Below are 27,114 nucleotides of genomic sequence, written 5' to 3'. Positions count from 1 at the left end.
AACCCCAACGCCGCCGCAAACAAACACACAGAGACAAACCACGCAAGCAAATAATCACCGCCTCTCGCACAACAACACACAGCCCGCCATCTCCGTCGCGATCGATACAAAGACACACAATAACAAACACACAAACGAAGCAGCTCCACACACAGCCAGCCACATGACACGTTTCCTTTCCTTCTCCCCTCCCAGTCACATCACGTCGCTCAAACGGAAAGAAAGAAAGAAACAAACAACACAGCGCACACACGCAGCAACAACACAGACTCTTTCGCACTTTTCAACTTCCGAACAGTGTGGTGGCCCTGAAAAGGGCCGTTTTCTAGTCTCTCCCACCCACAAGCACGGCCGCGGGAAGGCCAGCGCCCGCTGCGACGCAGCCTAACCGCCGAAACCGTACAGGGTGCGCCCCTGCCTCTTCAGGGCGTACACCACGTCCATGGCCGTCACAGTCTTGCGCTTGGCGTGCTCAGTGTACGTCACCGCGTCGCGGATCACGTTCTCCAGGAACACCTTCAGCACCCCGCGGGTCTCCTCGTAGATCAGACCAGAGATGCGCTTCACGCCGCCCCTGCGAGCCAGGCGGCGGATGGCGGGCTTCGTGATGCCCTGGATGTTGTCGCGCAACACCTTGCGGTGCCGCTTGGCGCCACCCTTGCCGAGACCCTTTCCTCCCTTGCCGCGGCCTGTCATCCTTCCTTCCTCGGGCAAAGCAAAACGTGCACAAACAGCACCTGCAGCGGCTGGCGAGTCGGCTACGGTCTGCGCCCAGCAGCTTGTGCTTCAGTTAGGAGTTGCAGCGGAATTTACTTCCGCGCAACACCTGAGTTTGGAGAAGTCTGTAATAGTTACTTACTATTTTTCCTTCTAATATGTGGTTTGTCCTTGTTAGAAAAAGTCTTTTGATTTGCTAAGTTGCTCAGCACTGGAGCCTTGAGATGATTCGTGGTTAGGCTTGATTAGTCAAGCCGCAACAAGTCTGGCCACCTGGTGGTGTTTGACCAGTGTGGCCTATGTCCGAGCTCGCGAATCAGTGGATTTCTTGCTTGCTCGGTGTTTTTGTAGAACTTCTTGGCGGTTTCCTTGAACCGCCTTCGAAGTGGCAGGATGTCGGCGACGACGTGTAGTTCCTCCGGGGGAAAATCTCGAGGTAGGTGGAGTGCCAGCTTCAGAGATCTATTTTGGATCGTCTGCAATTGGCGTAGGTTGGTCTCCGCTGTGTTGCCCCATACGACCGCTGCATATTCCAGCAGGGGGCGGATTGTAGCCTTGTACAGCGTGAGACCTAAGTGGGCAGGAAGCGTTGATGTTGGGTTTAGCACAGGGTATAGCAGACGTAGTCTACCCAGTGCTTTTGCCCTCACCTCTTCTGTATGTTGGCGCCACGTTAGACGCTTGTCTATCGTGACGCCAAGGTATTTGACACTGGCACTCCACTCTACGGGACGTCCTCGGACTGTTAATCGTGGCAGTCCCGGTGGAATGAGTCGTCTTGAGATAAGGATGGCCTGCGACTTTTCTGCATTGTAGGAGAGTCGCCATTTGACTGCCCACTGTGTCAGGTCTTCTGTGGCCGTTTGTAGTCGCCTTTGGAGGATGGCTGCGCTTCTGCTGCGGCCGTAGACTGCGGTGTCGTCCGCGTACAGAGCGAGTTTGATTGGCTCTGTACGCGGCAGGTCCGCTGTGTATAACGAATAGAGTGTCGGGCCTATGACCGAGCCTTGTGGTACACCCGCGAGTATTCGACGCTCCGTGGAAATTCCACTGGCAGCCCGTACGTGAAACGTCCTATCCTGCAGATAACTCTGCAGGAGACTCACGTGCGGCGTCGGAACCCCCAGCACAAAAAGTTTGTACAGGAGGCCTTCGTGCCACACGGAGTCAAAGGCGCGAGACACGTCGAGCAGAAGAGCGCCGAAGTACTCACGTCGGTCAATGGCTCCGAACGCCTCTTCCGTTAAGCGCAACAGTTGGTGCACCGTCGAGTGACCCTGCCGGAAACCGAATTGCTCATTGGGTAAGATGCCCTCGTCTTCAATGAGCTGAATGTACAGTCTCTCGAACACCTTCGACAGGGCAGGCAGTAAGCTGATGGGGCGGTAGTTCTTCGCCAAGCGGATGTCTTTCCCTGGCTTGGGAAGCGCTACCACCTCAGCGTGTTTCCAGCAGCCTGGGTAGGTGCCGGTCTGCAGGATGCGGTTGAAGACGTTTGCCAGAACGTCCGCTGCTGTGTCTGGCAGCTGCTTCAGAAGAATGTTGGTAACCAGGTCAGGGCCACCTGCCTTCTTGCTGTTGAGTGCGCGGAGTTGGACGGTGACCTCGTCTGCGCTGATCGGTGTGATGTCGTGGTCCTCATCCCTCGCTGCCATGAAGACAGGGAGGCGCTCTCTGACGAGCTGAATGTGGTCCGCGTCCACCGGGTTTTCGATCGGCACGAAGTTAGCGGCGAAAGCGTCTGCCAAGGCATTTGCCTTCGCATTCGGCTCGCTAACGTAGTCCGCGCCGACCTGCAGGGGTGGTATCTTCAGTGAGCGGCGCAGGAAACCTTTCACTACCCTCCAGGCGGTGCCATCTTCGATGTTTAATTGCGCTATTTTGTCTGCCCACTGCTGTTGCCTGTGTGCATCTACGGCCGCTTTGATGTGACGCCGCATCCTGTTGAGCGTCCTTTTTATCGCGGGATTTTGCGTCCGTATCCACTCCCGTTGCAGCCGGTTCTTGGACGTAATTTCGTCTAGAAGATGTTGCGGGAGTTGCGGTGGTTGCCTGAAGTTGCCGTCGTCTTCTCTCCTCGCCGTTACGGCAGCTGTAGCGGCTTCGACGATGCCTCTGGTGAGATGTTGTATGGCAACTTCAGCTCCCGCTAGCGCTGGGTCCGGTGTTTCCTCCAGTGCTTCCGCGACTAACTCCTTGTATCGGGGCCACTGTATCTTCCTTAGGTCTAACCCTCTGCGTTCTGGGGGCGCGACATCAGTTTCCAGTTCGAAAATTACTGGCAGGTGGTCTGATGACAACGCCGTCATGGTGCTGGCGGTTATGTTTCGACGTATTCCTTTGACTACAATGACGTCCAGTACGTCGGGCTCGCCTCTCGATGGGTAAATAGTAGGATCGTGCGGTCCTATTACAACCGCCTCGTGGCGTTCGGCGAGACTTTGTAGCCGGCGGCCGCTTATATTTGTCCGCCGCGAATTCCACAAACCGTTCTTGGCGTTGAAATCACCACCTAGCAGCACTTGACCTGGAAGTGCTAACAGTTTTTCGACGTCATCGCGATCCAGGTGCCCCCTTGGCGGCCTGTATACGGCGACGAACGTTATTCTGCCTTGAAAGGTTTCCACGGCTACTGCTGTTGCCTCGGTTGCTGTCAGTGCCGGTAGTTGTATTTGGTGGTGTTTCAGGCTGCGTCTGATGTATACTGCCGTTCCACCTCCAGCTGTCGGTCGGTCGTATCTGTAGCATGCGTAATTTGCTACGCCGACTCTGACCCCAGGTTTCAAATGAGTCTCCGAGACCAAGCAGATGTCTATGCACTCGTCTCGGAGCATTTGACGGAATTCTGCGTCTTGTGTGCGCAGACCATTTGCATTGAACACACACAGCTTAATTCCTCGGAGCGGCTCCGCCATGCTGTTGTTGTTGGAAGTTAGCGTGAATGGCCTGGTTGACCGCGGCCGTCATTCTGGCTGGGAGCTCACTGATCGCATCAAGGACGCGCGTCATAAGTTGCTCCATTAAGCCGAACATGCGCTCGAAGAAGGCGCAGTAGTTCCCAAACGCGTCTGGGCGCTCATTTTGTTGTGTGCCGCTCGAAGCTTTTGCAGGAGGTGCAGCCGTGAGGGCGCCATTGTAGTTTCCAACGAGATGGCGGGCGGCTGTCTGGGCAGTGCCAGGACACCGCCCGGGGCGTGAACGTAGAGCTGGGAAGTCCGCCATGCTATCATGGAGCGGCGCGTTGCAGTTGCCATCTTCCTTCTGTGGCGCAGCGGCGTTCGGGCGAGGCGCAACCGGATTGGCTGCTGCGTTGCGGCGAGGTGCGGTAGGCGGCGCTACCTGCGCGGCGCTCGGTGCGGTACGCGTGGACTCCCCCCATTGGCTGGGCGCGGAAGGCGGAGCTTCCGGCGACCGGCTGAGCGCGGGGGGAGGAGCTGCCGGCGATTGGCTCGGCGCGGTCGGCGGAGCTACCTGCTTGCGAGACTGGCCGTCGGCGGGCCCTTGCGCAGCAATGGCGGCGGCGGGTGGTGCTCGTCCACCATTTTGTAGCGTAGACGGTGCCTGCTGCTGCCTGGGAGCTGGCTGCGGGGCGGAGTTACCTCTGTACGATGGCGAGTGCTTCTTCCCACCACGTCGTGCTCGTCGCGCGCGCCGGTTCTTTGTCCCGGCTGCGGCGCCGCTCTGTCTGCCGTTTCCCGCCAAACGGCCGTTTCCCGCCGAAACTGTGCCTTTCTTCGGTGTTTCAGCTTTGAGAAGGCGTTCGGCAAATTCTATGTGCTTGATGCACCCGCGGAACGTTGCGACATGCTCGCCACCACACAATTTGCACTTGGGAGTGAAATCCTTATGCGGCACTCCTTTTTTGTCACACGCACTGGCTGGGTGCGGTTCGGCACACCGTACACAATACTCTTGCATTGAGCAATATCGTTGCACGTGGCCTAGAGTAAGGCAGCGGTAACACTGTGCGTGACCGCTTCTTTGACGTAGGCTCTCAGGTGTGACTTCGCACGGACCTATCATTTTCACTTTAAAGAGTCCGCGGTTATGGACCGTGTTTGCGGCTGTTACGAGTACTAGAGGGCCGCGACTGTTTGTTTTGGGGTCCCTCATTTTTACTACAGAGTACACAGCAAAACCTTGCTGTTCTAAGTCCTCCTTCACATGTTCGTTCCGGTGTTTCATTGGTATGCCTTTGTACACAACTTTAATGGGCTTCTTACGACTAGCGGAGTACGTGTAGTACGGAAGTCCTAGCTGAGGCGCTTCATTAGTTAACTTTATGTACAGCTCAGTGGTCTTCACACGGATCTTGTATAGATCATTCCCGCACGTACGCACACTGTAATTGTTTTTCCCCAGCACTCTATTCAACACAAGTTCTAGGTTACGAAACTCGTCGTTGTACTCCAGCACCACAGGTGGTGGAGCACGCTGCGAGGTGTTGACTGGCGGCATTTCTTCGTCCCCCTCGTCCTCCGAGAGGGCGTTGTATTTATTTGCCGTCGCCACCGGCTTTTGCGATGTCGTGGTCGTCGGTCTGGCAGTCTTTGTCGCGGCTACAAAGCCATCTGCGTCGGCCGTATTAGCGCGGCTTGCACGTACCCGACCTCTCGGCTTAGCGGACTGTACTACAGCGCTGCCCTTCACTTTCCTGAATTTGTGCACTTCACTCATACCTTCATCAGATGGAGCACGTTTGCGAGAGGTAGAAGCTGCTGCTGGAGTCGCTGTTTCTTCTTCCATCGGCTCCACAGCCGCCAGTGATGCGTCTGACGAGGTGTCTGGTTGCGGCATCATGGCCACAAGAAATTGTAGCGCATCCTCACTGCGCTGTCGATTGGAGTCGCCTGGTGGCTGCTCCTGATGCGTGTCGGTCGTCGCACACGAATCAGACACGAATTCCGTATCTCGCGCGAGAGTGTCGAGCGATACACTATTACGCCTGCCACTATCGACTACGTCGCCACTTTGAGGAGCGCGCCCGCCGCCCCCCTATATAGACTCTGGCCCGCCCTCCCCCCACCACGCGCAACCGAGGGCATATAAGCGCAGCACGGAGGCGCGCGGGCCCGTTGTCAAGGCAGCACCGGACGCCGCGCCGCACCTAACCTCCACGCACGCCGCTCCGCTACCGCTACCGCCATGGCCCGCACAAAGCAAACGGCCCGCAAGTCCACCGGCGGAAAGGCGCCGCGCAAACAGCTCGCCACCAAGGCGGCGAGGAAGAGCGCGCCCGCCACCGGAGGCGTCAAGAAGCCCCACCGCTACAGGCCGGGCACCGTCGCCCTGCGAGAAATCAGGCGCTACCAGAAGAGCACAGAGCTGCTCATCCGCAAGCTGCCATTCCAGCGCCTAGTGCGCGAGATCGCCCAGGACTTCAAGACCGACCTGCGCTTCCAGAGCTCCGCAGTCATGGCCCTGCAGGAGGCCAGCGAGGCCTACCTCGTCGGCCTCTTCGAAGACACCAACCTGTGCGCAATCCACGCCAAGCGCGTCACCATCATGCCCAAGGACATCCAGCTCGCGCGCCGCATCCGCGGCGAGCGCGCCTAAACCGCGCCGCGGCACCGCACCGCACAAACAAAAACGGCCCTTTTCAGGGCCACTAACATCTCTCCGTCGCGAGCAAACTTTGTCGGTCGCCTGCCTCTCGCCCCGCAACCCAAAAACAAAAACCACCACTTCCCGTCCGTCCGCCACACCCGCTCACTCTGCCTGCCTGCTAGCAGCGCGCAACAATCACACATCATCCCTCCCCGGCGCTCAAAGCGCACAATACCCAACGGCCGACGTCACACCGCACGGGTGGCTGGCCGGCCGCCGCTTTCGTTTCGAAAACAAAAAAACCCGCACTCCACTCCGACGGCCAACGGCCAGGCAGGCGCGCTCGCTCGCTCGCTCTACACGCCACCGAAATCCCCGCCGACTCCTTCCGCATCTCAACGTGCCCCCCGTTGCAAAACATAACACACACACACACAAAGGAACAAAACAAAACAAAGACCAGACACGACTCGACAAGACAGACATCCGAGAAGAACGAACGCAGGCAAGCCAACCAACGTATTCAAACAAAACAACGTGACAGAAAACCAACCGTCGGCCGCCGCCACAAACACGGCGACAATCAACCACGACAACAACAACAACAACAACACCGCTTACCGCTACCGCCGCCCACACCCGCCACCGACCCCCGCAATCCAACCACCACGGCACGCAAACAGCATCCCCACGGGCATACAGAAACGCCAGACAGACACCCACACCAAACGCAACACGACAATCAAAACCTTCCCCGACGTGCTTTGATGGCCCTGAGAAGGGCCGTTTTGGGCCGCGCGTCTCTTGCGCGCCACTAGACGACGACGGGGGGTGGGGACGACGGAGTCAAGCGCCAAACCCTTCCATTCCCATCTCTTTCTCCTCTACTCTACTTCTTCTTCTTGGGCGAAGCCTTCGCCTTAGACGGCGTCGTCGCCTTCTTCGGGCGCGGCGCCTTCGGCTTCTTCGTCGGAACCTTGGCGGCCTTCTTCGCCTTCGACGGCGACTTGGCCTTGGCCGGCTTGGCCGCAGCCGCCTTCTTCGCACCCGCGGGAGCGGCCGACGCCGCAGACGCCTTCTTGGCGGCGCCCGCCTTCCGACCGGTCGCCGCCTTCACGCCACCAGCCTTCTTTGCGCCGGCCGCACGGGCGCCCTTCTTCTCCTTGCTGGCCGGAGCGGCGCGCTTCTTCTTGGCACCGCCAGCACGGGCCTTGCCGCCCTCGGCCGCCCCCCCGCCGCCGGCGCCGGCAAGCTTGAACGAGCCGGACGCGCCCTTCCCCTTCGTCTGCACCAGCTCGCCCGCCACGACGGCCGACTTGAGGTACTTCTTGATAAACGGCGCCAGCTTCTCCGCGTCCAGCTTGTAGTGCGCGGCTATGTACTTCTTGATCGCCTGCAGCGACGACCCGCCGCGCTCCTTCAGACTCTTGATGGCGGCCGTCACCATCTCAGAGGTGCGCGGGTGCGCAGGCTTGGCGCGCGGCTTCTTCGCAGACGACGCAGACTTGGCCTTCTTCGTAGTGCCGGTGGCGGCGGGTGCCGCAGCAGTCTCGTTCGTAGCCGCCTGATCTGCCATTTCGACGACGCGCGTAACACACAGCGAGAGCGAGCGGGACGGCAGGCACGCAAGCACAGCACAGCAGCAGAGCAGAGAATCACAAGGCCCAGCCAGTGTCGCGGGCGGGCGCGGACGGCCGAGAGAGCGGCCGCCACTCTGCGCGCCGCCGCGCCGCGCCTCCCGCGCTTGCTACCGCCCAACGTCCGACAGCCTGTGCGGAGCAGCCCCAAACCTGCGCCACAACCGCCCGCGCCTTTCAAACCACCGAGGATGGGGCTACACACAGCCACACCACAGTCGCCAACCAGTCGCCACGGCAGCGCCGCAAACCACGGCCAAACTGCAGCTACCGCGCGCTACAGCCTGGGTCGGCCCGCCGAGAATCGCCGCCCCCGCCCAAATGCCGCCCCCACAGCCCCAGCCGACGACCCGCCACAATGGCCAAACCTTCGGCAAAACTCCCACACCGTCGCCGCGGCAGCCCGGCCAGCGCGGCCGGCGCCACAGCCACACAAGCCGAGGCGTGCGGCGATGACGGCCGTGCAAACGCGCCTCCGCCGCCCCATCGCCTTCCGTCGCCCTCCCGCCGTTTCCCGATCGGCCCGCAGCCGTCGGGCCACATCGCGCGCCGTCCTCCTCCTCTCGCCCGCCAACATTCACAGCCGTTTCTCAACAATTGCCCGCCGCAAACGGACGCCGCCTGCGCAACAGGCGCCGCCGCCCCTCGCCGCTTCCGACCCAACCCCTCGACCGAGGCAAACCGCAATCCGAATCTACAGACCAACCCAATCTGCCGTCAAGCACACACGACAGCCGACCTTACACGTTACGCGTTACACATTACGTTTACACGTCTACGTTAGGTTAGGTTAGGTGGACGTGGGTTAGGTTAAGGGGACTTGGGTTAGGTTAAGCGTCAAACTTAGGTTAAGCATTCAAACACGTCAGGCGTCAGAGGTTAGGTTAGGTTAGGTTAGGTTAGGTTAGGTTAGGTTAGGTTACACGTTAGGTTAAGGGGTCAGTGCTAGGTTAAGAAGCGTCAAACGTAGGTTAAAAAAGCGTTCAAACGTGAGGCGTGAGCCGGACAGCTTACCTTACGTAGACGTTAGGGGCTCACAGGCTGAGCTCACCTCGCCACACCACAGGTTAGGTTCGGTTCGGTTCGGTTCGCTCGGCTCAGCGTAAAGCGCCGAGGTCAGGGTTACGTTCGTTCACCTTCGGGCGCCACACTTTCGGTTGAAAGGTCGCGACGGGACGACGTCGGCAGGCACGCCGCAAACGAACAAACACGTACAGACGACGTCGGAAACCGCCGACAGACGGGGGAGCAGCACGACCACGACCAGACACCGAGCGCGAACGAGACACACGCGAACCACCCCCACCGGCCAAAGGGCACCACACAACAACCCAGAGCACCACGTGTCGACACCAGAGCAACCCGCCGCTCACGCGACATGGCTGGCACCGAAGGGCAACCGCCCGCAACTGCGCTTTCCGCGCCGGCCCGGATGCACGTCGTGCTACAACAACACCACTACCGTACACAGCCGCTGTTCACAACATCACTATCAATGGCGCGCCCGCGGCTCGCCGCCGTCGCAGTCGCAGCCCCAACGCCAGCACTTTTGCACCACCATTCACACGCACCGCAACACAGCTCGCCGACACAGCCGAACAAAACAAACACCACACAACAACAGCAACAACGCCGCCGCCTCTACTTGTGCCGGCGACCCACCCCGCCGATGGCGCACCTTTCGCCAGCCGGCAATCGACACACACGCACCCACCCACCGGGGCCCAGTGCAAAAAAAAAAAAAAACACACAAAAACAAAAAAACCAAACAACACAAACGACACGGGAAGCGCACACCGCCACTTCGCGCGCACGCCACCAACCAGTCGTCGTCTCAAAATAACAAACACAAACAAAATAAACTAACAACTAGGGCAACACAAAACAAAAACGCCTCGCACGAACCGCCCACAAAAAGGACAAGCACACGCACAGCCTCTGCTGACGACCACGACGCAGCGGCACGCTGCTCCTGTCCCGCGCCCCGCGCCCCGCGCCCCACTCGATTCACAACTCACGCGACACCGTCAACGACGGGCTCGCTTCCCGCAACCTACCACCTTTCCGCCACGACGCACAGCCCCAGCCCCACCCGACGACGCCCGTGGCAACGACTGCACTTTCACCACCGCCTCCCCCTTCCCCCCCAAAACACACACACACACACACAGCCAGCCAAAAACGCACTCGCGACCCACACATGCACGTGCATCGGCACACGCCAACCAGTCAACGTCGACAACCACACGCAAGGCTCGAAACGAAACCGGCGTCCTTCCACGTTGCCATCAAGCTACGCGACACAAGACACAAGGAACCAACACAACAGCCGGCCCCACTAATTCCCACTCTCACGCCGCAAAAAGCACACCGAAACCGCCAAACGCACGCACATTCCCCTTCGCACTGACACCACCGACCGGCTCGCTACCACACACCTCTCGGCAGCCGTTTCACGCCAATTCGCCACACCGCCCACACAGTCGACAAGCGCCCGCCCTGTACGGCACACGCAACGACGCAGCGCAGCAAAGGGCGCCCGCAACACATACCTCTCCGCCGCCCGACGCGCCAACCGCCACACCACACCGCCAGCCACTCGCAAATTGTGCACTGCCACCAGCCACACGTCCAACACGCCGCGCCGCCTCCGGCCACCCGCCAGGGGGCGCTCACGTCCGCGACAACAGCGCGGCCCGCCGGGCCGGGCCGAACCGAACCGAGCCGCCGCTGCTCTGCACTCGGCACGGCCACACCCTGCTGCAGACCGGGCTCGTCCCTCTGTACGCGTCTGCCTGCGCATCAACACAACACGACCTTTTTTTTTTTTTTTTTGTTTTCTTCTTTCTTTCTTTCTTTCTTTCTTTCTTTCTTTCTTTGGCCCTCTCTCCTTCCCGCCATGGCGGTTACGGCACCGCCTGCAGCGGCAGATTTTTTGCGCCCACACGCCTACTCCTACCACCATTAACCTTGCCCTGCCCTGCCCTGCCCTGCCCATCAACGTCGCAGTCGAACCGACGCTTGCCAACACACTGCCCACGTTCCTTTCTCTTTTCGGCCTACGCCCATTACGCGCCGCCGCCACAGCACCTTCCCTTCCCACAACACACCGACGTCATCACACGCACCCAAAACAGGGGCCACGACCGTGTTCCTCGCCCACTCCCATCCCGCACGGTACGCACATTCCCAACTACTACCGCGCACCCTCCCTTTCCAATCTGTGTGTCTCTGTGTCTGTGTCCTGCCCGCGCGTGACGCCTCTCAACATCCGCCGTCCCCCGTCCCGTTTTCGCCCCCATGCCGTCGTCGCGCCGCCTCCTCCCCGTCCACCGCCGCCCCTGTCCGCCCCGCACCACACCATACACCGCTGCTTGTCCCGGCCGTTGCCACCAAAGGCGCCGACCGCAAACGCGCCACGCCGCAGCCCCCGTGCGTCTCGCGCTCGCTTGCATCTCCGTGCCGACGCTGCCTCTCTTCCCACTCGCACTCGACCTCGACAACACAGTCTTTGGCTCCGCCACTGCGTGTTCCGGTGGTACGCACGCTGCAACACGTATGTATTCATTACCAGAGCGATGGCGAGGCATGACAGCATCTCTGTCTGACCAGAGAGTTCTTTATCGCTGCTAGTCGGCGCTTGGACCGCGCCAGACGACAGTAGTGGCACGCACCGGGTCGCCAGGAACAGTTGTTATATATATTGTAGCGCGAGTCGGGAGAGGTAGTAGTCGGTCGACAGTAGTAGCGGGTGGACGGTTGTACTGAGCGGGCGTCGGCGGCGTGCTCTGCTCGTCTCGCGACTCTGGTCACGGTTCGGGACGATGTATAGTATATTGTGTTATAATCAAAAAGGTGGTGTGACGCTGCATTGCGCAAATCTGATAACGTATGTTCATTGTACCTCTTTTGTTCAACAACAAAAGCCCCACTATTACCTTTTTTCGAAAGTAACTTTTGTCTCTTAACGAAAAACATTCACTTTTTAAAGACTACTTCCTATGGCATTTCCCTCCAAGGAGTGCAATTAATTACCAGCCAGCACTCATTCATTGCACACAGCTGTGTAAGGGGTATCTACAATTGAGGAGCGGATATAAATGCAATTTTTTTTTTTTTTTTTTTTTTGTGTGTGTGTTGTAACCTCCCAGCAAAATTTAAAATAATGGACAATGTTATTTACGGATGCTAATGGACATTGCGCTAATTGTAACCTCGCCCACAATGAGAGGTCTTGAAAATGGCAACAAAAATGTGAAATTCGCAATCAGACTCAAATATAAAGTCTTCACACAACATTTACAAAAGTCCGTTCAGTGACAAGAAACTTCAATTAAACCGAAATATCGGTCTTTGGCCCTGTGCAAAACAATCAGAATTAAAGTCTTACCTCCGAATAAATGGATGTCACATTTCTGCTCTGGTTGTTGCGCAGCGCTTGGAGGAACTGCATTGCAAATAATAATATTCTCTTTTTTTGTGATTTTAGTGACATTTTTCTTCAAAGAAGTGGAACGAACTCTTTAGTTCAATAAAAAATTAAATGTTTGAAAAATGCTTTTGAAATAAAAATTATTATTGGGGAACTTGTTGGAGAATAATTACAATTTTTCATTATCTAATGATTATATTAATTAACAGTATACCTTATTCACCATCTCGACCAGTGTTGCCGACCGCCTACATCACACAACCGCACTCGGCTGCTACTACTGACCGACCGCTCTGCATGACGACTATTAGCGTACTGCACGCGACGACTACTGACAGAGTACAGCCCTCAACTACACAGAGCTACGGACTCGCAACGACTACTGACAGACTGACTGACTGAGAACCGCTCGCAACACTCGCGCAGTCCAGCGCAAACTCTCTGGTCACAGATGCTACAATGTCTCGCCATCGCTACTATGTTACATACGTGTTTCAGTGTCTTTTTCATTGGGGTAACGATCTTTGGCTCTTTTTATTCTGAATACAGGGCCAAAGGTCAACGCTGCTGCCCTTATACAATTTATCAGGTTTCATTATGTCTGTTGCAATGTTACATACGGTTCACTCTTTCATTAATATTATCGTTGGGTTTGTTTTGTAGGGACGTTAACATTCTGGCACATTTTTATTATCATCGGACTCTCTGCTATTTGTGCAGGGAGGTTATACCTGGGTCCATTTCCATTTCCATTTACATTTTAATATTGATAGACTTTTTGTTTTCTTTTTTGTTTCTTGTTGTTTTTCCTTCTTTTTTTTTGTTGTTTTTTTTTTTTTTTTTTTTTTTTGTTTTTCCCGCTCTCACCACCACCGCCGCATCACGCCTTCCGTTTTCTTGGTTTCTTTTCTGTTCTTCAACTGCTTCAACATCACCGCGCCCCATTTCCACACCACAGCCATCAGCCTCCAAGACGGGCGGGCGCAGTGTGCCATTTCCGGCGCACAAGCACACCCGTACGGTACTCTCCTCGCCCCCACGCCACCAACAACACAGCGACCATGCGGCTTTCAGGCATGGCACGGCACGGCACGGCACCGGCGAAATGCGCCGCCCCCGCCCCTCCGCGCATCCGTCCGTCTCGCCACGTTCACTGACAGCCGCGTCTGCGGCTACACCACGACAACCACAACACAACACCGCTCCCCTCCCTGGCAACTCACATTGTTTTTCTCCTCCTCTTTTGCACAAACCACAACGCCGAGCACAGGCGCAAGCCACCCACACCGCGCCCCTCCCCGTCCCGTCTTTGGCCGCCGCTCCTCGTTTCCTCGTTTGCCCCCTCCCATCTCCCGAAATGCCATGCCAGCAGCGTTACGCATGCCCCTCCCCTGTCCACACAACACTACCGCCTAACGAACAGCCTTTTCCGGGCCACATCCAGGGCACGCCCACCTCCAAACACTGCCAATTCACGGACGCACGCACACACACACACACACACTCACTTTCTCGACACCTTTCTGTACGGAGGGTGCGTCATCTCGACCGTGACAGAGTGACGGCAACTATCGACGATCCATTTCCCCCCACTGGTAAAACATGTCCACTAACACCTACATACATCATTCAAGTACACAGACAATAGCATACACACAATGGGAGGGCACACGAACATGGACGGCACGGCACTGTCATACACTCTTCCTCAGAACCATATCAACAAACGTTACGTACATCCGGGAAAGCGAAAGCGAAAGCGAAAGCAAAAGCAAAGGCAAAGCCCAATGCAGCCGTCAAAGGTAACGTTCACCACGGCAGACACTTGCAGCCGCGCCGCCGTTAAACGCATTTCAGTGCGGCTCCAATACGCCTCCCACACGGGAACGTTCCGTTGCTCTACGAATGCGTTTCTCCCCTTTTTCCCTTCCTCTCTCTTTTGCCCCCCGTCCTTGCACTCTTGCCTCATTCCTCACGTTCTGCCCAGACATTCGACCGATCAAAGTCAACCTTTCGTTACCGTTCTCAGCGCGACGGTGTACAACAGTATGACGGGTGTGCCCAAGACTTCGGTTCAGTTGCGTGACGCCGGTCTATCGCGCCGATCGACAGTTACTCAGGGGGCGACGGATCGGACCACGTCACCGACACACAAAACACTTTCAAACAAACAAATACATACCGGATGGACACAGACAAACACGTGTACAGACATTCGCCAAACAAACGACCGCCGCCGCCGCCGCCGTCGTCGTCTAGCGTGCATCTTGAATGACGACATCGGTGTGCGTGCGTCGTACGCAATCAGTCAGACACGGCTATCAAACATCAGAGTCGAATGGTACATCATCGTGCGTGTCGCCGTACACGTACAGTACAATACAACAACAATGCGTCTTAATGGCACGTTCATTTCAACGTCACTCACACACCTCCACGCTGCAGTTACGTCGCACCATTGTCAAACTCGGCGTACAGCAAAGGGAATAGTGGGCGGCAAAAAAAACCAAACAAAAACATTTCACATTTCACATTTCACCCTCGCCATGTATGATGTGCAAAAAAACAAACCCGCAAACGGCCGTCGTTACGGTGACACAAAAGTCGCCGATCACACTGTCCCCCCTCGCAGACGGGTAACACACACACACACACACACACCAACAACACCAATGGGTCAAAAACCACGCCAACGAGGCGTGCCACCATTCCACGCCACGGCGACCAACCTCGTGGCCGTACCCCGCGCAACACGCTTTGACGCGCCCCCCCACCCACAATCAAAATGCACACATACATCACAGCCGTCCACACAAACAACAACAACAATTCCGCCCTTCCCGCAAAAGGCAAGTTGGTGGCCCTGAAAAGGGCCGTTTTGCCGCTCTCGCAACGGAGGAGCCTTCTCCATCCTTCCTTCCATTCCAGAGCCACCTCCTTACTTGGAGCTCGTGTACTTGGTCACCGCCTTCGTGCCCTCGCTCACGGCGTGCTTGGCCAGCTCGCCAGGCAGCAACAGCCGCACAGCGGTCTGGATCTCGCGGGACGTGATGGTCGAGCGCTTGTTGTAGTGCGCCAGGCGAGAAGCCTCGGCCGCAATGCGCTCGAAAATGTCGTTCACGAAGCTGTTCATGATGCTCATCGCCTTCGACGAGATGCCCGTGTCAGGGTGCACCTGCTTCAGCACCTTGTAGATGTAGATGGCATAGCTCTCCTTCCTCTTGCGCTTCTTCTTCTTGTCGCCCTTCGAAATGTTCTTCTGCGCCTTGCCAGCCTTCTTGGCGGCCTTCCCGCTAGTCTTGGGCGGCATCTCGAACCAACGTACGGCAGCAGCAACACCAGTAGCAAGCGCTCCGCTCTAGTCAGCGTCTCCCCACACAGTGGCACCCGCCGCCAGCCGCCGCCGCACCTTTACCAGCTCGCCCTGTTGCGGCCGCCGACCAATGGGGCGCGCGCGCAACCGGCCGCCGCACCCGAGCCCATAAAGCACCCCCACCCCGGCTGCGCCGGCACGCACGCACGCACGCACGCACGCACGCAGGACTCGTGTTCGAGATGGCGAGCGAGCAAGACGTTTGTGACGCGCGCGCGGTCGCGGCAGCTGCCGCCGCCGCGCCGGAGCTGTCTGATCGCCGTCCGGCGGCGCCTGCGCCGTCGGCGGCCCCATCGGACGCTCCACTTATGACGACCCGGCAACCCCAGGAGGACCAAGAGTATATGACGACTACGCGCGACCAGGACGATGAGATGGACTACTCTACCGACCCTCCCCGTGAGGACTGCGCTGCCGGCGCCCCGCAGAGGGTGCTTCAGCGCAAGCGATCGGCTGTCACATCCGCCAGTGACGACCCACACACTTCTGGTACGAGTGACGCTGGATTCAAGAAACCGCCACCTAAGAAGAGGGCGGCTCCACGACGGCGCCCGGCCGTTGTCCCTGTGCCTACTGCCAATCAGTACGACGCCCTACAGGATGGCGCCGACTCTGAAGATCCTGACGAGCCTCCACCGGCGGCCGCCGACGATGCTACACCTCGCTCCGGCCCTAAGCTGCCGCCGATTGTTATCGACTACCCTGACGATTATCTGACGCTTCGGGACTGGCTCCAGGCCAACCTCAAGAACGCTTTTACCGCCAAACACTGCGGCGAAGACCGCCTGAAGCTGACAGTCGCCACTACTGAAGATTACGTGGCTGTCATGGACATGGTTGGTGCACGTGGGATCCCAAACTACACCTTCCCCACTGTACGACCCAAAGTTCTCAAGGTTGCCATGCGAGGCATACCGCTGAAGATGAAGGCGGACGCCTTTAAGGACGGCCTCATCACTATGGGTTTCACGCCCACTGCAGTCACCCGGATGAAGATGCCTGGTACCCAGCGCCCCATCCCTTTGATGGAGATCGTGTTGCCTGATACGCCTGATAACAGGCAAATCTACCAAGTCACCAGGTTTTATGACCTCTCGGTGACAGTCGAGAAGTTACGCGCACGGAAGGGCCTCGTCCAATGCTACAATTGTCAGGAGCCGGGCCACACTTCCCGCCTCTGTCGCATGAGGCCACGATGTGTCAAGTGTGGCGAGGGTCACCTCAGCCAGCAGTGTACCCGGTCCCGGGACGAACCAGCCACCTGTGCCCTGTGCAAGCGGGCTCATCCTGCGAGCTACCGCGGTTGCGCTGTCCACAAGGCAGCCAGCCGCCGCCAGCGTGGACTACCTCCCTTGCGGCAGACGTCCCGCTCCGATGGCCAACAGCAGCGGCGCCGAGCTGCGCCACCACCTGCTCCACCTGCTACTCCTCCGCGACAACCCGCCCAGCGGCGCCTGCTTGCTGCTCGGGCGGACCTTGGCTACGCCGACGTCCTCCAGGGCCGGACGACGCCTCCTTCTGCCCCTGCTGTCCAGCCTCTGCGACGCTCTGAAGATGGGCCTGCTCCACCTGCTGCAGCTGCTGATTTCATCGCGGTCTTGCAAGAAGTCCAGGCCACCCTCGTGGCTGTCTCTGCCGCTCTGGCCCAGCTGCCGACCGCCATCACTGCTGCAGTCCATGCAGCCCTCCGAAGTTTCCCCGCTGCCACGGCGATCGCATCCGCTGGCCATGGCTCACAACCTTAGGCGCCACCAGACCTTCACGGCTGTAACGTGGAACGCGAATGGCCTCTTCCCTGCGCTTCTCGAATTCCGGCAGTTCCTCCAGGATTACAGCGTGGATGTGTGTCTCCTTACCGAGACGCACCTCAAACCTGGACTTCGAGCGAACGCCCCGAATTACGTCTGCTATCGCGACGACAGGCTGACGGCTGGCGGTGGGACAGCCATCTATGTCAAGCGGACACTCCGGCACTATCGTGTCCCTCTGCCGAGGTTGGACTCCTGTGAAGCTACGGCCGTCGCAGTGGAGACGTCCCTTGGAACGGTCATCTTTCTCTCCGTGTACCGGCCACCACGAGGCCACCTCACCGTCCATGATGCTGATACTCTCCTTCGTGCTGGGGTCAAGCTCTTCCTCGCTGGAGACCTGAATGCCAAGCACCAGCTCTGGAATTCTCGGACGCTGAACGTCAGTGGGAGGCGGCTCTATCATGCTGCAGAGAGGGCTCGAGCTTCTGTGTATGGACCTGCTGAGCCGACGCACTACCCTTCGTACGGCTCTGCTCCCGACGTTTTGGACATTTGTCTCGTCAAGGGTGTCGACTGGTTTGTCACCCCCGACGTTCTCCACGCCTTGAGCTCCGACCACTTGCCGGTGCTCTTTCGACTACATGTCACTCCGCTTCCACCAGCGGCGAAGCTCGACACCCGGAAGACCGACTGGCCGCGCTTCCGGCAGCTTGTTCTGCAACGCCTCCCGGATGAGCCACCTCCACTGGACACGGATGTCAATGCTGCTCTTCACACGCTGACTGCGGCTCTCACCACGGCTGTTGCTGACTCCACTACGCCTCCACGGGTTTCTTCAGTGGCAGCTCCAGCACTCCCTGCAGACTTACGGGACCTTATCCGAGAACGAAACCGTCTGAACAGAGTTTGGCATGAAACACGCCAGCCCGTGCTGAAGCGGCGCATCAATCATCTCCGCCGCGTCATCAAGGCTGCCCTTGCTGCTCACCGTATCCGCCAGTGGGAGGAGAAGCTTGCCTCAGTTGATCCTGGGGCCGACACGTGGGAGTTGGTCCGTTCCCTCACACGGCACCGCCCACACATGCCGCCGCTCACAACTGCCGATGGACCTGCTTACACGCCCGCCGCTAAAGCCGAGGCCCTGGCGTCGACTTTTGAGGCCAACTTCCGGCCCCTTGCGGCTCCGGTCGACAACGAGAACGTCCGCACAGTGGAGACCAGACTTGCTGCCTTCCTCCACGGCGATCACGGTGACGCCACCATTGTTCCAACATCGGAAAGGGAGGTCACTGACCATCTTCGCCGACTTCCCCAGACGAAGGCCCCGGGGCACGACAACGTTGACGGGAGAGTCCTCCGCATGCTGCCCAGGATTGCCATCCTGTATGTGGTCGCTCTCTTCAACGCCATCTTTCACCAGCTGCAGTACCCAGACGCTTGGAAGAAGGCTGTCGTTGTGGCGGTCCCGAAGCCGGGCAAAAACAGGACAGTACCAGAGCATTATCGCCCCATCAGTCTCCTCCCGACGTTGAGTAAAGTTTTCGAGAGAATCCTCCTATCTAGGTTCGGCCGGCTGCTCCACCAGGACAATATCATTCCTCGGGAACAGTTTGGCTTCCGCCAGCACCACTCCACCACTCAACAGTTGCTCCGCGTCGTCGAGGAGGCGACACTGGCGTTCAACAATCGGGAGTTTTGCGGCCTTGTCCTGCTCGATGTGTCCAAGGCCTTTGACACCGTCTGGCACCACGGCCTGCTCTTCAAGTTGTTCCATCTCGGCATCCCTTCGTGCTTCGTCCGCCTACTCGGCAACTACCTTGAGGGCCGTACTTTTGTCGTCCGAGTTGGCAGCACGTCTTCCTCTGTTCGCCCAGTCCTTGCTGGAGTGCCCCAAGGGAGCGTTCTGGGCCCGATATTGTATGCTGTCTACACCTCTGACCTGCCGATTTCCCCGAGGGTTGGTCGTGCCATCTATGCTGATGACACGGCCCTCTTCTCGCGCCATCGCAACATCGACGCCGTCCTCCGACGTCTGCAAGCTGCTCTGCAGGACCTCGAGCGCTGGGCTGCCGACTGGCGGATCGGCTTCAACGCCACCAAATCTCAGGCGATGCTCCTCACTCGCCGTCTCCCACCTGAAGTGCCACCACTGGTGCTTTGTAATCAGGCCATCACCTGGACCACGACTGCCACCTACCTCGGGGTCATTCTCGATCGCACCCTGACATGGAAGGCTCACGTCACCGCTGTACACCGGAAGACATCTCAGAGGGCTGGGGCATTGTACCCCATGCTCAACGAAACTTCCTCGCTCCCTGTCGCCAACGGACTGCATATCTATCGTACGTGCATTCGTCCGGTCATGGACTATGCCTGTGAAGTCTGGGGCAATGCTGCCCCCTCCCACATTCAGAGGCTCCAGCAACTACAAAACAAGCTCTTGCGCCGAGTTTACCATGTTCCGCGTGATTTCCCTCATCGCCCCCTCCATCAGGCGGCTGAGGAACCCCTCGTCCGGGAGAGATTTCAAGACGCAGCGCGCCGGTTTTATAATGCCACCCGCACTTCAGACAATCCCCTCGTCCGGAGGTTAGGACGACATAATGACCATCACGACCACTACAGGCGGCCCGTTGCCCTGATCGAATAATCAGGTCAGCCCAGAAGACTCACCACCACTTCTTCCTCTCAGCGATTTCCAGTTATCATACGCGCTGACCACCGCCAACCACACCCTGCAGCCTTGGTAGGAAATGCCTCTCGGTAAACCCTACATTCACGATAGCCTGGGATGTTCCACACCCAGTCCAGATGTAAGGAGGCCGCGCGCGCGCCGGCACGCACTCCGCTGCTCGACTCGCTGCCGCTCGCACCGGTCGTTTTCGTTTCCGTTTCGTGTGCACCGTCGCTAGCCCATCGCCATGTCCGGACGCGGAAAGGGAGGCAAAGTCAAGGGCAAGTCAAAGTCCCGCTCAAGCAGGGCTGGGCTCCAGTTCCCGGTCGGCAGAATCCACCGCCTCCTGCGCAAGGGAAACTACGCAGAGCGCGTCGGCGCCGGGGCGCCCGTCTACCTCGCCGCCGTCATGGAGTACCTCGCGGCTGAGGTGCTCGAGCTGGCCGGAAACGCGGCCCGCGACAACAAGAAGACGCGCATCATCCCGCGCCACCTGCAGCTTGCCATCCGCAACGACGAGGAGCTCAACAAGCTCCTGTCGGGCGTCACCATCGCACAGGGTGGTGTCCTGCCCAACATCCAGGCCGTCCTGCTGCCAAAGAAGACCGAGAAGAAGGCCTAAAGGAGGCCAGGCAATCGCAGCGCCGCGTGCTCCCCTGCACGCAACGCGCTTTGCCGGCTCGGCCCACAACAATCGGCCCTTTTCAGGGCCACCACACACACCTACGTCCAAAGCAAAATTTCAGTCGTCCTCGCCGCACCTTGTTTTGTTTTAACTTTGCACTGTCACAGCACAGCCGCCGCCGGCGCACGTCCGCCATCTTGTCGTCCACACAGCCCGTGTGGCCCAACACACACACACACACACACACACATTTTGCACGGTCGCAGTCGCCTTCCAAACCGACAACGGCAGCAATAATGACCATTGTTAAAGGGAGGCGTGTCGACACACCGCCCTCCACTCCCGCGCGCAACGGCCGTCGACACGAACGAAACAGCTGATCCGGCCGCCTATGCCCACACGCCTTGCCTCGGAAACCCCAACGCCGCCGCAAACAAACACACAGAGACAAACCACGCAAGCAAATAATCACCGCCTCTCGCACAACAACACACAGCCCGCCATCTCCGTCGCGATCGATACAAAGACACACAATAACAAACACACAAACGAAGCAGCTCCACACACAGCCAGCCACATGACACGTTTCCTTTCCTTCTCCCCTCCCAGTCACATCACGTCGCTCAAACGGAAAGAAAGAAAGAAACAAACAACACAGCGCACACACGCAGCAACAACACAGACTCTTTCGCACTTTTCAACTTCCGAACAGTGTGGTGGCCCTGAAAAGGGCCGTTTTCTAGTCTCTCCCACCCACAAGCACGGCCGCGGGAAGGCCAGCGCCCGCTGCGACGCAGCCTAACCGCCGAAACCGTACAGGGTGCGCCCCTGCCTCTTCAGGGCGTACACCACGTCCATGGCCGTCACAGTCTTGCGCTTGGCGTGCTCAGTGTACGTCACCGCGTCGCGGATCACGTTCTCCAGGAACACCTTCAGCACCCCGCGGGTCTCCTCGTAGATCAGACCAGAGATGCGCTTCACGCCGCCCCTGCGAGCCAGGCGGCGGATGGCGGGCTTCGTGATGCCCTGGATGTTGTCGCGCAACACCTTGCGGTGCCGCTTGGCGCCACCCTTGCCGAGCCCCTTTCCTCCCTTGCCGCGGCCTGTCATCCTTCCTTCCTCGGGCAAAGCAAAACGTGCACAAACAGCACCTGCAGCGGCTGGCGAGTCGGCTACGGTCTGCGCCCAGCGCTCGCTCTCGCTCGCTCGCTCGCTTCTACCTTACGGGTCTGCCCTGACCCGTGCAGGGGCAGGCTAAGCAGTCTTCTGCTATTCCTGCGTGAGCCTTACGTATGGAACTGCGGCCTCTCTTCGTGGATTGGCCTCTAGTTTTTTTTCCTGGATGCGGATGTCCTGTCTCTGTTGTGGGAGTTTTCACTCCCGCAGCAGGTCAGGCCAACGGGTTGTTGGCCTGTGGTGTATAGGGTGGCCCAGATCCCTGATGAGCCGGTTTTCGGACCGTTCGGTCCGCTCATAGAACGTCCGCGCCGATTGCTTGAAGCGGTCGCGGAGGAGGGGGATTCCAGTCTGCTCGTGTAGCCGAGCGGTCGAATATAATCTCGGCAGGCGTAGAGCGAGCTTGAGCGCCCTGCTCTGCACCCTCTGCAGCTTGTTGATGTGTGTTTCGGCCGCGTTGCCCCACACCACAGCTGCGTATTCCAGCACTGGGCGTACCAGCGCCAGGTACAGCGTGATGCCGTGGTGAGGTGGCAGCGCAGACGAGGGGTTGAGCAGAGGGTACAGGACGCGTAGGCGCCCTATCGCTCTGCCCCTGACGTCCTCGATGTGCGGCTTCCACGTCAGCTTATGGTCCAGTGTGACCCCCAGGTAGCGGCCAGTCTTGCTCCATGGGACGGGGCTGCCCATGATGGTGACTGGCGGAAGATCAGGCGGCAGTTGTCTTCTCGTGAAGACCACCGCCTGGCTCTTCGCCGCGTTTTGCTTGAGGCGCCACTTGGTTGACCAGGCGCCAAGGGCCTCGCAACCTCTTTGAAGAAGACGGCGCATCTCGACCGCGTTCATGCTCCGCACGAACAGCGCAGTGTCGTCGGCATATAGTGCCAACTTCACCGGCGTCACGCGCGGAGCGTCGGCGGTGTATAGGGAGTACAATAGGGGCCCAAGGACGGACCCCTGCGGCACTCCAGCACGGATGTGTCGATGGGTGGATGTCCCATCGTCCAGTCTGACGTGGAAGGACCGCTCGGCTAGGTATGAGCGGAGGAGGAACCCGTGCGACGTCGGGACCCCGTGTACAAAAAGTTTGTACACGAGGCCGTCGTGCCACACAGAGTCGAATGCCCTGGATACGTCCAGGAACACCGCCCCAAGGTATTCCCGAGTCTCCAGGGCGCGCATCGCTTCTTCTACCAGCCGCATCAGCTGGTGGACGGTGGAATGGCCCCTCCTAAAGCCGAACTGCTCATCGGGTATGATGCCTTCCGCTGTCACGTGGCGGAGCAGTCGTCTGGCGTACAGGCGCTCAAACACCTTCGAGAGCGCCGGCAGCAGGCTGATGGGCCTGTAGTTGGCGGCGTCCCGTGGGTCCTTGTTCGCCTTGGGGATTGCCACCACCTCTGCGTGTTTCCACACAGTGGGGTAGACCCCAGAGCGAAGGACCTCATTGAAGATGCCCGCCAGGAACGGGTATGCGCCCGCCGGCAGGCTCCTCAGCAGATGGTTGGTGACGCCGTCAGCACCGCCAGCCTTCTTGGTGTTGAGCGCTGTAATCTGCGCGGCCACCTCCTCGTCGGAGATGGGGTCGATCTCGTCTGCGTCGTCCCTGGCTTCCAGGAACACAGGGAGCTGCTCTTCCACCCGGTGGAGGTGTTCTTCGTCTACATTGTCATCCACCGGGGTGAATGACAGCTCGAAGTGGTCCGCCAGGACGCCTGCTTTGCCGTCCGGGCTGCAGACGACGTCTTGTCCGACGAGCAGAGGCGGCACGCGCTGCCTTCTGCGTAGAAAGGACTTCACAGTCCGCCACGCGCTGCCGTCCTCAGGGTTGAGGGAGGCGACAAGGTCCGCCCAGACGTTGTTCCTGTGCGCCTCAGCCGCCGCTTTGATTTCTCTCCGCATGCGGTTGAGGCGCCGTTTCGTCGCGGGTTGGCGGGTGAGCTGCCACTCCCGGAAGAGGCGGTTCTTCTCCCGTATTGCGTCCCGGATGGGAGGCGGTAGGTTACGGGAGAAGTCCCTGGTACCCTGTGGAGGGGGAGGGGAGGCCGCGTCGGCTGCTTGCAGCATCTGGCGGGTGAGGAACTGGAGGGCGGCGTCCGCACCCACTGCCGCGGGGTCAGGTGAGTTCTCCAATGATGCCAGGACATTGTCCTGGAATCGGTCGCAGTCCAGGCGCCGGTACGTCCGCCGACGTGGCGGGAGCGTGGCTCCAGCGATGTCGATTTGGTAGACCACCGGCAGGTGGTCGGACGACATCGCGCACCGCGTGGTGGCGGTCGTGTGATGCCCGATTCCTTTGATGACGGCCACGTCGAGCACGTCTGACCGCCCCCTGGCCGGGAAGATGGTGTGTTCCCGTGGGCCCAGGACCAGGGCGCCATTCCTCTGGGCAGCGCGAAGAAGTCGGCGGCCACTGACGTTCGTGAGGCGGGAGTTCCATTCCGGGTGCTTCGCGTTGAAGTCACCCGCAATGAATGTCCTTCCCCCAAACGTCAGCAGCTCGTCGATGTCCGCCTCCTGGAGGTGTCCACGCGGCGGCCTGTATGCGGCCACGAAGGTTATTTGCCCCGCAGCCGTGGTGACGTTCACCCCGGTGGCTTCCAGGGTGGCCATGGCTGGGAGCTGCACCTGGTGGTGCCGGAGTGAGGCGCGTACGTAGATGGCGGTACCCCCGCCTGCCGTCGGCCTGTCGTTCCGGTAGCAAACGTAGTTTGCCACCTTCACGCGAACTCCCGGCTTGAGGTGAGTTTCGCAGATCAGACACAGGTCGATTGCCTCGTCCTGCATGAACTGACGAAACTCACCTTGTTGTGGGAACAGGCTGTTGGCGTTGAAGCCACAGATGGTCAGGCCATGGATAAGGGCATTATCCATGGTGTGGCTTCGCGGCGACGGTAGTGGCCTGGAGGGCCCCCGTTACGGCGGTGACGAGCACCGGCAGTTGCTGTAGCAAGGCAGAGAGGGAGCTCAGCATTGCTCCCAGGTCTGCTGCTTCCAGTCCTGGTGTTGCAGCTGCAGGTGCCGCAACTGCGGCTTGCGGCGTGGCTGTGGTGGGGGGACGGGTTTGGCGTCCGCCCTGGTGTTGGACCTCCCGGGTGCCGGCTGCCTGGTTAGGCGACGTGGTGGCCGGGACTTCCGCCTGCCGCCCCCTGGGGGCGTCCAAAGACTCCCCCTTGGTGGCAGAGGCGAAACTGGTGCCTGGTTGCACCTTTCGTGCGGGTGCCGCTCGTCCTTGCTGGCGTGGGCGGCGCTTGAAGGCGGCGCAGCCTCTGTAGCTCGCCACATGTGGCTCGCTGCAGTTACAGCACTTGGGCGCCTCCTCCCTCTTCTTCGTGCAGTCCCGACTCTGGTGGGAGTCGGCGCACTTGACGCAGCGGGCCGGCATCGTGCAGTAGCGCGCCACGTGGTCAAGGCCTTGACAGGAGAAGCACTGGGCGCGCCTCCCCTTGGCCTTGAGCGGCTCCACTTCCACACCGATCCTGGCCACCATCTGCAACTGGAAAATCTTGCGGTTTTCGAAGTTGTCCGGAAGGACAACTAGGAACAGCGGCATGGGTCTCTTCGTCCTGGGAGACTTCATGAGAGTGACCGAGCTGGCCATGTAGCCCAGCGCAGCTAGTTCCCTCTTGAGATGGTCGGTCTCCATTTTTAGCGGAAGGCGGCGGAAAACCACCTTCAGCTGCTTCACTGGCTCAGCATTGTGGGTGAAGCAGTGAAGCTTCTCCACCTCTATGAGCCGCATGGCAGCTCGGTATTCTGCGCCCAGCGCGCCCGCCGCCCCCCTATATAGACTCTGGCCCGCCCTCCCCCCACCACGCGCAACCGAGGGCATATAAGCGCAGCACGGAGGCGCGCGGGCCCGTTGTCAAGGCAGCACCGGACGCCGCGCCGCACCTAACCTCCACGCACGCCGCTCCGCTACCGCTACCGCCATGGCCCGCACAAAGCAAACGGCCCGCAAGTCCACCGGCGGAAAGGCGCCGCGCAAACAGCTCGCCACCAAGGCGGCGAGGAAGAGCGCGCCCGCCACCGGAGGCGTCAAGAAGCCCCACCGCTACAGGCCGGGCACCGTCGCCCTGCGAGAAATCAGGCGCTACCAGAAGAGCACAGAGCTGCTCATCCGCAAGCTGCCATTCCAGCGCCTAGTGCGCGAGATCGCCCAGGACTTCAAGACCGACCTGCGCTTCCAGAGCTCCGCAGTCATGGCCCTGCAGGAGGCCAGCGAGGCCTACCTCGTCGGCCTCTTCGAAGACACCAACCTGTGCGCAATCCACGCCAAGCGCGTCACCATCATGCCCAAGGACATCCAGCTCGCGCGCCGCATCCGCGGCGAGCGCGCCTAAACCGCGCCGCGGCACCGCACCGCACAAACAAAAACGGCCCTTTTCAGGGCCACTAACATCTCTCCGTCGCGAGCAAACTTTGTCGGTCGCCTGCCTCTCGCCCCGCAACCCAAAAACAAAAACCACCACTTCCCGTCCGTCCGCCACACCCGCTCACTCTGCCTGCCTGCTAGCAGCGCGCAACAATCACACATCATCCCTCCCCGGCGCTCAAAGCGCACAATACCCAACGGCCGACGTCACACCGCACGGGTGGCTGGCCGGCCGCCGCTTTCGTTTCGAAAACAAAAAAACCCGCACTCCACTCCGACGGCCAACGGCCAGGCAGGCGCGCTCGCTCGCTCGCTCTACACGCCACCGAAATCCCCGCCGACTCCTTCCGCATCTCAACGTGCCCCCCGTTGCAAAACATAACACACACACACACAAAGGAACAAAACAAAACAAAGACCAGACACGACTCGACAAGACAGACATCCGAGAAGAACGAACGCAGGCAAGCCAACCAACGTATTCAAACAAAACAACGTGACAGAAAACCAACCGTCGGCCGCCGCCACAAACACGGCGACAATCAACCACGACAACAACAACAACAACAACACCGCTTACCGCTACCGCCGCCCACACCCGCCACCGACCCCCGCAATCCAACCACCACGGCACGCAAACAGCATCCCCACGGGCATACAGAAACGCCAGACAGACACCCACACCAAACGCAACACGACAATCAAAACCTTCCCCGACGTGCTTTGATGGCCCTGAGAAGGGCCGTTTTGGGCCGCGCGTCTCTTGCGCGCCACTAGACGACGACGGGGGGTGGGGACGACGGAGTC

The sequence above is a fragment of the Schistocerca serialis genome, unplaced genomic scaffold (genome assembly GCF_023864345.2).
Source record: "Schistocerca serialis cubense isolate TAMUIC-IGC-003099 unplaced genomic scaffold, iqSchSeri2.2 HiC_scaffold_25, whole genome shotgun sequence".
In the NCBI taxonomy this organism is placed as follows: domain Eukaryota; kingdom Metazoa; phylum Arthropoda; class Insecta; order Orthoptera; family Acrididae; genus Schistocerca; species Schistocerca serialis.
This window is presented reverse-complemented; position numbering follows the sequence as displayed.